At 42.8% G+C, this 12,637-nt stretch overlaps 1 pseudogene; it reads left to right on the forward strand.

The window, feature by feature from the left end:
- Positions 1-1,416: 1,416 nt before the first annotated feature.
- LOC122477050 lies at positions 1,417-8,514 on the forward strand (annotated as a pseudogene).
- Positions 8,515-12,637: the final 4,123 nt, after the last annotated feature.

Here is a 12,637-nt window from a genome sequence, read left to right on the forward strand (position 1 = left end):
CCATTGACAAGTTCACAGTCCTTCAAGCCTGAAGTCTGAAGGTGGACTACCTGGGTCCTTGCTCACGGTGCCACAGGCTGATGCCGGGAGGTTGGATGGGCTGGGTTGCTTTCTGGAGACTCAGGCTGAACGCACTTCCAAGCTCATTTGTTGTTGCCAGAATTTAGATCCTTGCAGTTGTTAGGATGTTTCACTGGTTAGGATAGGTCATCGTTCATTTTTTCACTGGCTGTCAGTCCTGGCTGCTCTCCTCATCTTAGCGGCTAATTCCAGGTCTTTACCATGTGGCCTTTTCCATTTCAAAACCCACAAGGAGGGGGCGCCTGGGTGGCGCAGTCGGGTAAGCGTCCGACTTCAGCCAGGTCACGATCTCGCGGTCCGTGAGTTCGAGCCCCGCGTGGGGCTCTGGGCTGACGGCTCGGAGCCTGGAGCCTGTTTCCGATTCTGTGTCTCCCTCTCTCTCTGCCCCTCGCCCGTTCATGCTCTGTCTCTCTCTGTCCCAAAAATAAATAAAACGTTGAAAGAAAAAAAAATTTTAAAACAAAACCCACAAGGGAGAATTTCCTTCATGTTGAATCCCTCTTGTGCATCAAAGTTACGTTTTCATTTTTATGTTTATTTATTTATTTTGAGAGGACAAGAGCGAGCACGAGTAGGGGAGGGCAGAGAGAGAGAGAGAGAGAGAATCCCAAGCAGGCTCCGTGCTGTCAGCACAGAACCCAACTCAGGGTTCGATCTCGTGAACTGTGAGATCATGACCTGAGCCAAAATCAAGAGTCAGATGCTTAACTGACTGAGCCACCCAGGTACCCCCTGCATCAAATTTCTTTTGTCAGCAAGAACCTAGTCCTTTTTCAGGGCTCGTCCGATTAGGCCAGACTCACCCAGGGTAATCAGCCTTTTTTGGTATCAATTGTGCAGTATAACATAACTTGATCATGGGAGTGACTACCCCTCCACATTCACAGTTCTTATCCATACTCAGTGAGGAGGGGATTATATAAAGGTGTGGGTGATTAGGGGTCATCTTAGAATTCTACCTATCACATTCTTGTTCTCACCACTCAGAGTAGAAAGCTTTGTTGATGGGGAACTGAGTCGAGTACTCAGAGTGGTTTTGCCTCAGTATCGTGACATAATTAGCCCTACATCAAAGGTTGCTTTGGTCCTAACAAAGCTTAAAGGTATTACTCGAGAGGATAAAAAAATGTTTCCCAATAACTTAATCAACCTCCAAACAAAGCTCAAGAATGTTGATAAGATCACAAATATAGGTTTTCCTGCATCCCTTGTGGCAAGCAAGGGTCCAGTGGGAGGCGGGAGTGGGGTGGTCCACTCTGAGAGTTCGCAGCTACCTGCTTCTTCACCAGGATCCCGATGTCACCAGATTCACCCTTGCTCCTCATTCGAGAGAAGATGGCGAGCCAGAACATCACCATCGCTGCAGGGGTCTCTGGGGCTCTTTTCACGGAGTACTATATATACGTCAACTGCCAGAGACAGAGTGGCCCCAACTTAAGAACAGGCTTCAAGAACAAAGAAAGAAACAAAAGGTTGCCAAAGGGAGAGTTGGACTTTCCCGGTCACCGGACCTTAACGATGCTGCAGTTGTTCAGAAAGATTCTTCCTTGAAGAAATACAACTTGGTGAACGGTCGCTAACCCGAGATGAATACGAGAAGGGTAGAGATCATCTGACAAATGCACTCGCTGTGTGTGGACAGCCACAGCAGCTACTGTAAGTGCTATGGCAAACCACACAGTGTCCCAGATGCTTCTGACCAAGCTTCCGACAATTAGAGAATTGTAAGTGCTCAGAGCTTAGCTGAAGACGATGTGGAGTGCGAGACAAAAGTCAACATCATCATCTCAATTAAAAATACTTTTGGGGGGCGCCTGGGTGGTGCAGTCGGTTAAGCGTCCGACTTCAGCCAGGTCACGATCTCGCGGTCCGTGAGTTCGAGCCCCGCGTCGGGCTCTGGGCTGATGGCTCAGAGCCTGGAGCCTGTTTCCGATTCTGTGTCTCCCTCTCTCTCTCTGCCCCTCCCCCGTTCATGCTCTGTCTCTGTCCCAAAAATAAATAAAAAACGTTGAAAAAAAATTAAAAAAAAAATACTTTGGGACGGCTGAATGGCTCAGTCGGTTAAGTATCCAACTTTGGCTCAGGTCATGATCTCACGGTCGGTGGGGTTGGAGCCCCGCACTGGGCTCTGTGTTGACAGCTCGGAGCCTGGAGCCTGCTTTGGATTCTCTGTCTCCCTCTCACTCTGCCCCCTCCCCAGCTTGCACCCTCTCTCTCTCAAAAATAAATGAACGACGACAAAAAAATTTTTAAATACTTTTAAAATCTGAACTCAGAAGATGAACAGCTCTGCGGGAAGAAGGGCAAATAATTTTTACTTTGTGCAGATCCGTTTGTTTTATTTATTCTTCCAGTGAAAAGCATATTTTGATTGAAAGCTTTTCATCTTATAAATACACTATGAGTTACCAAAATATGGATTTATTACTAAAATGTGCAACTAAAATGTACATATGACATCACATTATGTTAAAAATACTCAGTGTTCAGTTTTGAAAGATAGGCAAAAAAAGTGTAGGAGAAAGCTGAAGAATGCACATTTTTTTAAACTAGTATAGTTTGCTCTACATAAAAGAACTGGATGGAAACTTCTTTTTGTTTATGAAGACTGAACATTAAAATCTTTGAGAGACTGGGGCGCCTGGGTGGCTCAGTCAGTTAAGCATCCAACTTCGGCTCAGGTCATGATCTCACGGTTCATGAGTTCCAGCCCTGCGTCGGGCTCTGTGCTGACAGCTCAGAGCCTGGAGCCTGCTTTGGATTCTATGTCTCCCTCTCTCTCTGTTCTCCCACTTGTGCTCTGTCTCCCTATCTCTTTCAAAAATAAATAAAATGTAGAAAAAATTTAAAAAAAATTTTTTGAGGGATTAAAAAAATATATATATATTCAGCACCCACAAGTTGAAAGCCAAAATATTTGAGATCTAATAAAAAATTAGCAAGCAGGAAGATATTATTCATAATGGGGAGAAAAATCAGTCAATTGAAAGTGACATAGAAATTGCATAGATGATAGAATTAGTAGACAATGACATGAAATCCATTATTATAACTACAGTCCTTAAGTACAGGAAGCTAGAGGAAAAAATTAAACATGTTAAGTAGAGATGTGGAAGATATAAACAAATCCAAATCCAACATCATCTACCATACATGAGATGAAAAATATTATGGATATGGTTAATTAGATATTGCAAAAACAAATTATTAGTGAACTTGAAGACCTTTCAAAAACCAGTATCCAAAATGAACCATACCAGGGGGAAAAAAAGAATGAAAAAGATGAACAGAGCATCACTGAGCTGTGGGACTTTAAGAAGGTTAATATATATGTAATGGGAGCCACCAATGGAGAAGAGATAGGGGAACGGTTGAAGAAAACATGGCCAAAACTTTTTGAAATTTTATGGAAACTAAAGTCGACAGATCCAAGAAGCTCAATGAAATTAACTCAAGTCTCATCATAAACAAATTTCTTAAAACCAGTGGTAAATAGAAAGTGTTAAAATTGCTCAAAGAAGGGGCGCCTGGGTGGCTCAGTCGGTTAAGCGTCCGACTTCACCTCAGGTCATGATCTCGCGGTCCGGGAGTTCGAGCCCCGCGTCGGGCTCTGTGCTGACAGCTCAGAGCCTGGAGCCTGTTTCCGATTCTGTGTCTCCCTCTCTCTCTGCCCCTCCCCCGTTCATGCTCTGTCTCTCTCTGTCTCAAAAATAAATAAATGTTAAAAAACAATTTTTTTTAAAAAAAGAAGAAAAAAAAATTAGTCAAAGAAAAACAGACACATTACATAAAAAGGGGGGAAAATGGACACATTTCTCATGTGAAACAACATAATACAGAAGTGAGCAGAATGATGTATTCAAATACAGCAAGAAAATACCTTCAACTTAGACATTTATACCCTGTGAAAATATCTTTCAAAAATGAAGGCAAAAAGGGAGACATTTTAAGACTTATTTTTTTAAAAAGCAAAATAATTCATCACCAGTGGACCTGTACTACAAGAACTGTTAAAGGAAGTCTTTCTCGCAGAAGAAAATGATACCAGATGGAAATAATCATCTGCCCAAAGGAATGAAAAGCACAGGAAATGGCAACTGTGTGTATAAATCTATGGTTTCTTTCTTGTTAGTTAAATCTCTTTAAAAGATAATTGACTGTTAAAAATAGCAATATAGTGTGGAGTTTATAACATTTGTAAAAGTAAAGTATATAACAGCACAGGGCTTAATTGGGGTGAAATAAAAGTGTATATACATACATATATATAAAAATTATATATATATATAAATTATATATATATAAAAATTATATATATATAAAAATTATATATATATAAATTATATATATATATTTGTTGTTGTTTTTAAGATTCTTGGGACACCTGGATAGCTCAGTCAGTTAAGTATCCAACTTGGGCTCAGGTCATGATCTCATGGTTCGTGAGTTCGAGCCCTGCTGACCGCACAGAGCCTGGAGCCCACTTCGAGTTCTGTATTTCCCTCTCTCTCTCTGCCTCTCCCCCACTCACACTGTCTCTCAAAAATAAATAAGCATTAAAAAAAAAAGATTCTCATACTGTCCGATATGATATGATATGTATTATACCGTTACTGGAAGGTACATTGTGCCAAGTCAAAAATATATACTATAAACACTGAAACAACCAATTAAATAACAAACTGAAGAGTTATAGTGAAGAGGTCCAGAGTAAGCCACCGTGGCATAAAAAATTCATTGGAGCTGAGGGCATTTGAGTTCCTGAAATCCCTTATTTGCCTAAAAACAAAACCTTCCAAAGAAGTCAATTGTCATAAATCCCCTTCCAGGGAACAACTCTAATCTTCTCTTTCTGGAACGAAGTTAGCACCACACCCAAACAGACATTGTAACCAAACTATCATATCTCCTATCTATTCTCCTAAGGGCCTATTTATCTTTCCAAAAAGTCATTTGTTTTTCTACAAGGGCTCTTTCTCCCTGCCCCCCCGCTTCCAAGAAAGTCATTTGTTCTCTCCGAAGTGTCCTTGTGTCCCTCCCCGTCTGCTATTAAATGGTAAATAAGCCCCAAATTCTAACCACCAACTTGGGTCACGTTTCTTTGTGTGAATCTATCATTAAGTCTGTTTTTTCTCTTACTAATCTGTCTTTCTCATTTTTATTTGAAGGCCTCCAAGTCTTAAACACAAGAGAGTAAAAGAAAGTTTTTCCTCCCTGACAATGAGATAAAATGGAATCAAACATTTTTGATTAATCCAAAATAAGGGGGGGGGAAGGGAACAAAAACATAGACAAATAGCAAGACAATACGTTTAAATTTGACCTTATCAATAACTACATTAAATGCAAGGAATCTAAATACATCAATTAAAAGGCAGTAACTGCCAAATTGGATAAAAAAAAACAAGACCCAACTGGGGCGCCTGGGTGGCTCAGTCAGTTAAGCCTTTGAGTCTTGGTTTCAGCTCAGGTCATGATCTCGGGTTTCATGAGTTCGAGTTTCATGAGTTTCATGGGTGAACTTCAAAAACATGCTAAGTGAAAGAACTTCAGAAACATTATGCTAAGTGAAAGAAGTCAGACTCAAAGGGTCACATATTGTATGATCGCATTTATATGAAATATTTAGAATAGGTAAAGTGAGACAGAAAGCAGGTTGGTAATTCCCAGGGGCCGGAATCAGAAGTGACTGCTTTATGGGTATGGTGTTTCCTCTGGGGGTGAGGAAATGTTTGGGAACTAAACAGAAGTGGTGGTTGTACAATATGGCGAATGTACTAAATGTCACAGAATTTTACATTTTAAGATGGTTAATTTCCTGCTTTGTGAATTTAATCTTAAAAGACATTAATTGTCGGGACGCCTGGGTGGCGCAGTCGGTTAAGCGTCCGACTTCAGCCAGGTCACGATCTCGCGGTCCGTGAGTTCGAGCCCCGCGTCGGGCTCTGGGCTGACGGCTCAGAGCCTGGAGCCTGTTTCCGATTCCGTGTCTCCCTCTCTCTCTGCCCCTCCCCCGTTCATGCTCTGTCTCTCTCTGTCCCAAAGATAAATAAACGTTGAAAAAAAAAATAAATAAATAAAAATTAAAAAAAAAAAGACATTAATTGTCATTTAGGGGCACCTGGGTGGCTCAGTCAGTGAAGCCTCCGAGTCTTGATGTCAGCTCAGGTCGTGATCTTACGGTTTGTGGGATTGAGCCCCACGTCGGGCTCTGTGCTGACATCGCGGAGCTTGCTTGGGATTCTCTCTCTCCCTCTCTCTCTGCTCCTTCCCCACTCATGCTCTTTCTCACTCAAAAATAAATAAATATTTAAAAAAAAACAAAATTAATTGTCATTTACTATATTGACAAAATTTTGAAAGAAAAATCATATAGTCATCTCACTAGATGTAGTGAAAGCATGTGACCAAATCCAATATCCGTTCCTGATAAAACCGCTCAGCAAAGTCGAAATAGAAGGGAGCTTCCTATACCCGATGAAGGGTGTCTACCGAAACCCTACAGCTAACATCATGCTTAATGGTGAAAGGCTGTATTCTTTCCCCTTAAATTCAGTAACACTTCCTGTTCAACACTGTACCAGTCTGTGCAATAAGATAAGAAAAGGGAAATAAAAGAATCCAGATTTCAAATGAAGAGGCAAGACTTTATTCATAGACTAAGACCTGTGTGAAAAATCTAATTATCTGTGTGGATGTCTATGTAAAAAAATCTGATGATACCTATACAAAAAGCCACAAGGCAGAGACATGTGTTTATTAAGTTTGACAGATACAAGGATCGATGTACAAAAAACAGTTATATTTCTATCTTTTAGCAACCGATGATCAGAAAATAAAATTTAAAAAAAATTACCATTTACATTAGCATTAACAAACATGAAATATAGGGAGAAACCTGTCAAATCCGTGTAATACCCATACACCAAAACTATAAAATGTTGCTGAGATAAACTGAAGCCTTAAATAAATGGGATGATATACTGTGTCATTGGTTAGAAGTCTCAATATATTAAGATGCCAAATTGATCTGTAGGTTCAGTACAAGCCCAGTCAAAAACCTAGCAGGATTTTAGGATTGACAAGCTTATTCTAAAATTCATATGGAAATGCAAAAGATCTAGAATACCCAAAACTACCATGCAAGAAGGACTTATTAGAAAGCTACAGGGCGCCTGGGTGGCTCAGTCGGTTAAGCGTCCGACTTCGGCTCAGGTCACGATCTCACAGTCTGTGAGTTCGAGCCCCGCGTCAGGCTCTGTGCTGACGGCTCAGAGCCTGGAGCCTGTTTCAGATTCTGTGTCTCCCTCTCTCTCTGCCCCTCCCCCGTTCACGCTCTCTGTCTCAAAAATAAATAAACGTTAAAAAAAAAAATCTGTCAGTAACTTCTGGGGCACCTGGGTGGCTCAGTCTGCTAAACACCTGACCCTTGATCTCAGCCCAGGTCATGAACTTGAGGTTCCTAAGATCAAGCCCTGGCTCTGTGCTGACAACATGGAGCCTGCCTGGGATTCTCTCTCTCCCTCTTCTCTCTGCCCCTCCCCACTCATGCTCTCTCTCTCTCTCTCAAAATAAATAAACTTAAAAAAAAATGTTAAAAAAATCTTTCAGTAGCTTCTCATGTCCTTAAGATGAAGTTCAAACTCTTTATAACATGCATTACAAATGCAAGGCGGTCCCTACTCTTGTCCTGATGTCCCCCCTCTGCAATTGTCATTTCTTGCCACTTCCCTTGTCACTCTCCGTGCTCCGGTCACAGTTAAAAAAACGGGGATATCTGCAGCAGTCTGAAATGGCTTTTCAGCTCCTGTTCTGTATTCAATGAGTGGCTTCACAGCAATAATGAAGAGCGGTGGTAGCCAGGGGTGGGGGGGAACCCCCCAAAAAGCAAGCAAAAGTAATTTTACCAAGTTCCTATTTCAGTCAGATGCTCTTGTAGAGACAGAGCACAAAAAGGAACCAAAGATGATTTTGGTGGCACTTTTCTAAAGGAGACGGCATTTTGTGCTTTTTTCACCAAGCTCTCCGCCCCTCTGGATTTTAATATTATAGCGGGGTCCCTGCAAGCATTTCCTCTATTGTTAGCTTTACACAGACGCAAAGCGGTGCTCAGGAAGCCGGGAGATGAATGAGTCGGTTGGATGTATTTCAACCATTCACCACTTGGAGTTAAATGTGCATATTCTGTTCAGAATAGACAATGGGGCGGGGCTGCCCCCTTTTTCCTGTCTGACTTGCATAACATCAGGCCTCACTGCTTAAACTAATGAGTATTTAGAAGTAAAGGCTCCCACTGATTCCAGCCAGTCATTAATTCTCCACTTGCCGAGCCACCACGGAGTTTTTCACTGGCCACATTTTTCAGCCGTGACCAGTCGCTTTTGGGCAGCGGCGCTGACCCCGGAGTTCCTGGGCCCCGCACCAGACCCGTAACGGGCTCGGAAGTCCCCTTGGAAAAAAATCCCACTGGGCACCAGGGACAAATGCAAAGATGGCACATTCTAGTCTCGGAACGCTTAGTTGTGAGGAACTGTAACTGACCTTGGACGGAGACTTGTAGTTTATAGAACCTGGTAGAAACAGGTGAGTGGGGGGTCGGGGGTGGGGGGAGACTTCCAATTTCTCTTCATTATACAGTCAGCGCTAGCTTATTTGCTAAATGGCTTCATTGATCCGGCCACCGTGGGTTTTCTGCTTTTACACGTTAACGTTCTCTTGGGAACTGAAAAGCGCTGGGTGGGTCTCTGAAGATGCTCGGTCAACTTGAAAACGCTCGTTCTTGCAAAGGGTTTAACCTGCCTTCGACTTGAAGCAATTCAGACTTTGCCCAAACAAGTATTAGGACGGAGACTCCTCGCTTGACTAATAGGTTGGTTTTTTTTTTAATTTTTTTTTTCAACGTTTATTTATTCTTGAGACAGAGAGAGACAGAGCATGAACAGGGGAGGGGCAGAGAGAGAGGGAGACACAGAATCTGAAACAGGCTGCAGGCTCTGAGCTGTCAGCCCAGAGCCCGACGCGGGGCTCGAACTCACGGGCCGTGAGATCGTGACCTGAGCCGAAGTCGGACGCTCAACCGACCGAGCCACCCAGGCGCCCCGACTAATAGGTTTTATAGCCTTTGGAAGGGGTCTGTCTGAAAGGTCCCCCACAGACCCATTCTGAAGGATATCCAAAATTGAGGAAATACTTTAAAAATGTTTTTAATGTTTATTCATTTTTGAGGGAGAGAGACAGAGCGTGAGTGGGGGGTGGGGGTGGCAGAGAGAGAGGGAGACACAGAATCTGAAACAGGCTCCAGGCTCTGAGCCGTCAGCACAGGGCCCGACGCGGGGCTCGAACTCACGGACCGTGAGATCGTGACCTGAGCTGAAGCTGGATGCTTAACGGACTGAGCCATCCAGGTGCCCCCAGGAAATGATATTCTTAACTAAAAAGAATATACATATAATTGAGAACGGGACGATTCATTATTCAATGGACTCTGCGTTATTAAACATCATAAGTAGTTGGTGGAAAACCCACTATTTCATCAAGCTGTTACTGAAGACTCCAACTGCCGAACTTCTAGCAAAATCATGCATGAGGGAGAAGGGGTCAGGGAAATGAGGAATGAGTGGCAAAGACAATAAAACAGTGCTCACTCAAATCAAAACAAATAAATCCCAGTTGGAAAGGCAAAAAAAAAAAAATTTTTTTTTTTTTTGAGAAATCTCATTTTGTTCATCAGCAACTCCCTGCTATTTGAAAGAAAGGGCAGGGGCGCCTGGGTGGCTCAGTCAGTTAAGCGTCAGACCCCAGCATCCGGCTGGGGTCACGATCTCATGGTTTGTGAGTTCGAGCCCCGCATCAGGCTCTGTGCTGTCAGCTCAGACCTGGCTTCGGATCCTCTGTCTCCCTCGCTCTCCGCCCCTCCCGCGTCCACACAAGCTTTCTCTCTCTCTCTCTCTCAAAAATAAACATTAAAAAAATATATTAGAAAAGAAGGGCAATTTAAATATCCTGAACTCAGGACTGAGGCCTCCACAAAGCCTGGAGGCTCTAACCCCCCCCCCCCAAAACAAACTTCAAATAGCACCGCATAAAAAAACAAAGGGCAAGAATGGTTGGTTTGTCATTAATTAAATCGGAGGCAATCCATAGCGTAAAGCAGGCAACATGCTGAAACTATCCTCATACTTGAAAGTTACAGTGTTCTCTATCTTCTCTCTACGGGTCTACAATTTTAACTCTAATTTAGCAAGCACCAAAGTCAATCGGGAGACGTACCCACATCTATCCTTTATAACGATGACTCAGCCAACCATTTCATGTCAAGTTCAACAGCTTTCAATCGGTTTCTTCTGAAAAGACATGATGTGATCTGGGCTTCCAAACGACTCTATCACTCATTCCCGCGGTTGCAGGAACACGAGGGAACAGTTCGCTCCTAGTACAAAAGGTTTGCCTGTATTAACCTTCAACGCACCCACACATCCACAGGCGGCCCTTGCGTTTTCCACCAAAAGGAGTAAATGCTGGCAGCTAAAAACAGAAGTATATGCAAAGGTTGTGAGACTTCTTTAAAAATTGGTACCCTGGAACAACAATAATTAGGATTTGTCTTTGTCAGAGGAAAGAGAAGAGGCAGCTAAAAATTCGAGTGTCCCACAAAGACCGTGGGGCTTGGACAGCTTCTTCCTCCGGAATAATGGTAAGAGCTGGGAGAGCTCTTTTTCAGAGAAAAGCGAAGGGGCAGAAATTCCAGCCAGTCTTCCTCACCTCCCCCAGAGATTCAGGTCACAGGGTTCATTTGTGCTGAAAACCAGAGTTCTCTGAAGCCCCAAACTTAAGCAGAATGCATCAGCATTCGGGGACCACCTGGGACTGAGGTGGGCCCCCCCCCCCCCCCCCCCCCCCCCCCGACAGGAGCTTTCCAGATGGATTGTAAGACAATTCATTGATATTTACATAACGAGAATAAATGTTTTCCCTAAGATAGCATTTCCCTTCAGTGCCTTGAGACCACCAGCAAAAGAGGGAGGTACAGAAATTCTATTACATTAATAGGCTTTGTTTTTATGGCTTTGGCATTTATTAACTAGTGGGAGCTGTTTATTGGGTCATAAACTTTACTAATGGGGATATTATCTCTAAATTATAAATCTCCTTCAGTGTATGGCTTAGTTATAAAAAGAATAATTATTTAAAGTGTCTGTATGGCTGCAACGTATCATGTTTATCGGCATGGTTCCTATAATGGCCATTTAATTGCTAGCTGTGGGCTTGAACTGCAAATACCCAGGGCAAGTGACACACATGGATGCAAGGGAACAAGTGCTTGTCATCCGACAAAGTCAGCAGCGTGTCACCGGTTTACTGCTTTCCCCCTCCTGTTCCCACTTCTCAAGTGAACTGCATCACAAGCCTGTACAAGGGCGAAATTATCTACATATTTAAAATCTTGCAGGAAAAGACAACTGACTGAAGAGCTGAACAGGTAAGTGACAAATGTGTCAGCCTGGAAAGTTCCAGGGAAGTGTCATCCTTCTAAAAGCTTGCTCTCTGGGGAAGGAAAAATCTTAAAGTGACTGTCAGTTGCCTTGAAAAAAAAAAAAACTGGAATAAAAATCAAGTAGTCAAAATTAGATTTTATGGGTAAGTGGTCCTAGTATAGACATTGAGTATTCTAGTTTATTGGAAAGTCCTATGGGGTCTAACAATGGCACAGGTGGAATGACCCTAGGTTTATATATAGCAATAGTCGATTAACTTCAATTTAAAAAAAAGAAAAGAAAGGGCCATTGTTGTCGACCAAATGGGTATATCTGCGTGCCAAGAAGCCAGCTTATTTCTAGGCAAGACGCCGCAACAGTCCCTGAAAGGTAGATGTTGAAGCCCCTTTTCCATAGGCTTCCACGGTCTCTGGGGACACAGGCAACTCACTTATGCTATACACCCAACACTGAAGAATGGAGTGAACTGGGGCAAACTTCTCATGAGGAATTCCCAGAGGTCCATGGTTACGAGGGGTTTTTTAATGTTTTATTTATTTCAGAGAGTGCATGCAGGGGAAGGGCAGAGAGAGAGAGAGAGAGAGAGAGAGAGAGAGAATCCCAAGCAGGCTTCATGCTGTCAGTGCAGAGCCCAACGTGGGGCTCGAACCCATGAACTGTGAGATCCCGACCTGACCCGAGATCAAGAGTCGGACACCTAACTGACCGAGCCACCCGGGCGCCCATGGTGATGAGTTTTAATCAAATATCTGCTACATGACAGAAGTTCAGCTGAGACTCATAACGTTTGGGCCTGGATGAAAAATCAAAATAGAACCAGAGAAAAGCAGGAAGGAAACATGTTATCAGAATATTTAAATCTCTGGGGTGGGTGGTATGGGTGTGTGGAGAATGAACCAAAAAAGATCTCTCAAAACCCTCTGCATTCACATCCCTAAATACTTTAAACAGAATACATTTTTGGTCATACTTATTCCTAAGTTAACAGCTAACTTTAGATATAAAAAGGGCATTAAAATATAAACACCGCATATGTTTTGATTTCTCTCCCAAATTTTTAC

The sequence above is a fragment of the Prionailurus bengalensis genome, chromosome X (genome assembly GCF_016509475.1).
Source record: "Prionailurus bengalensis isolate Pbe53 chromosome X, Fcat_Pben_1.1_paternal_pri, whole genome shotgun sequence".
Taxonomy (NCBI): Eukaryota; Metazoa; Chordata; class Mammalia; order Carnivora; family Felidae; genus Prionailurus; species Prionailurus bengalensis.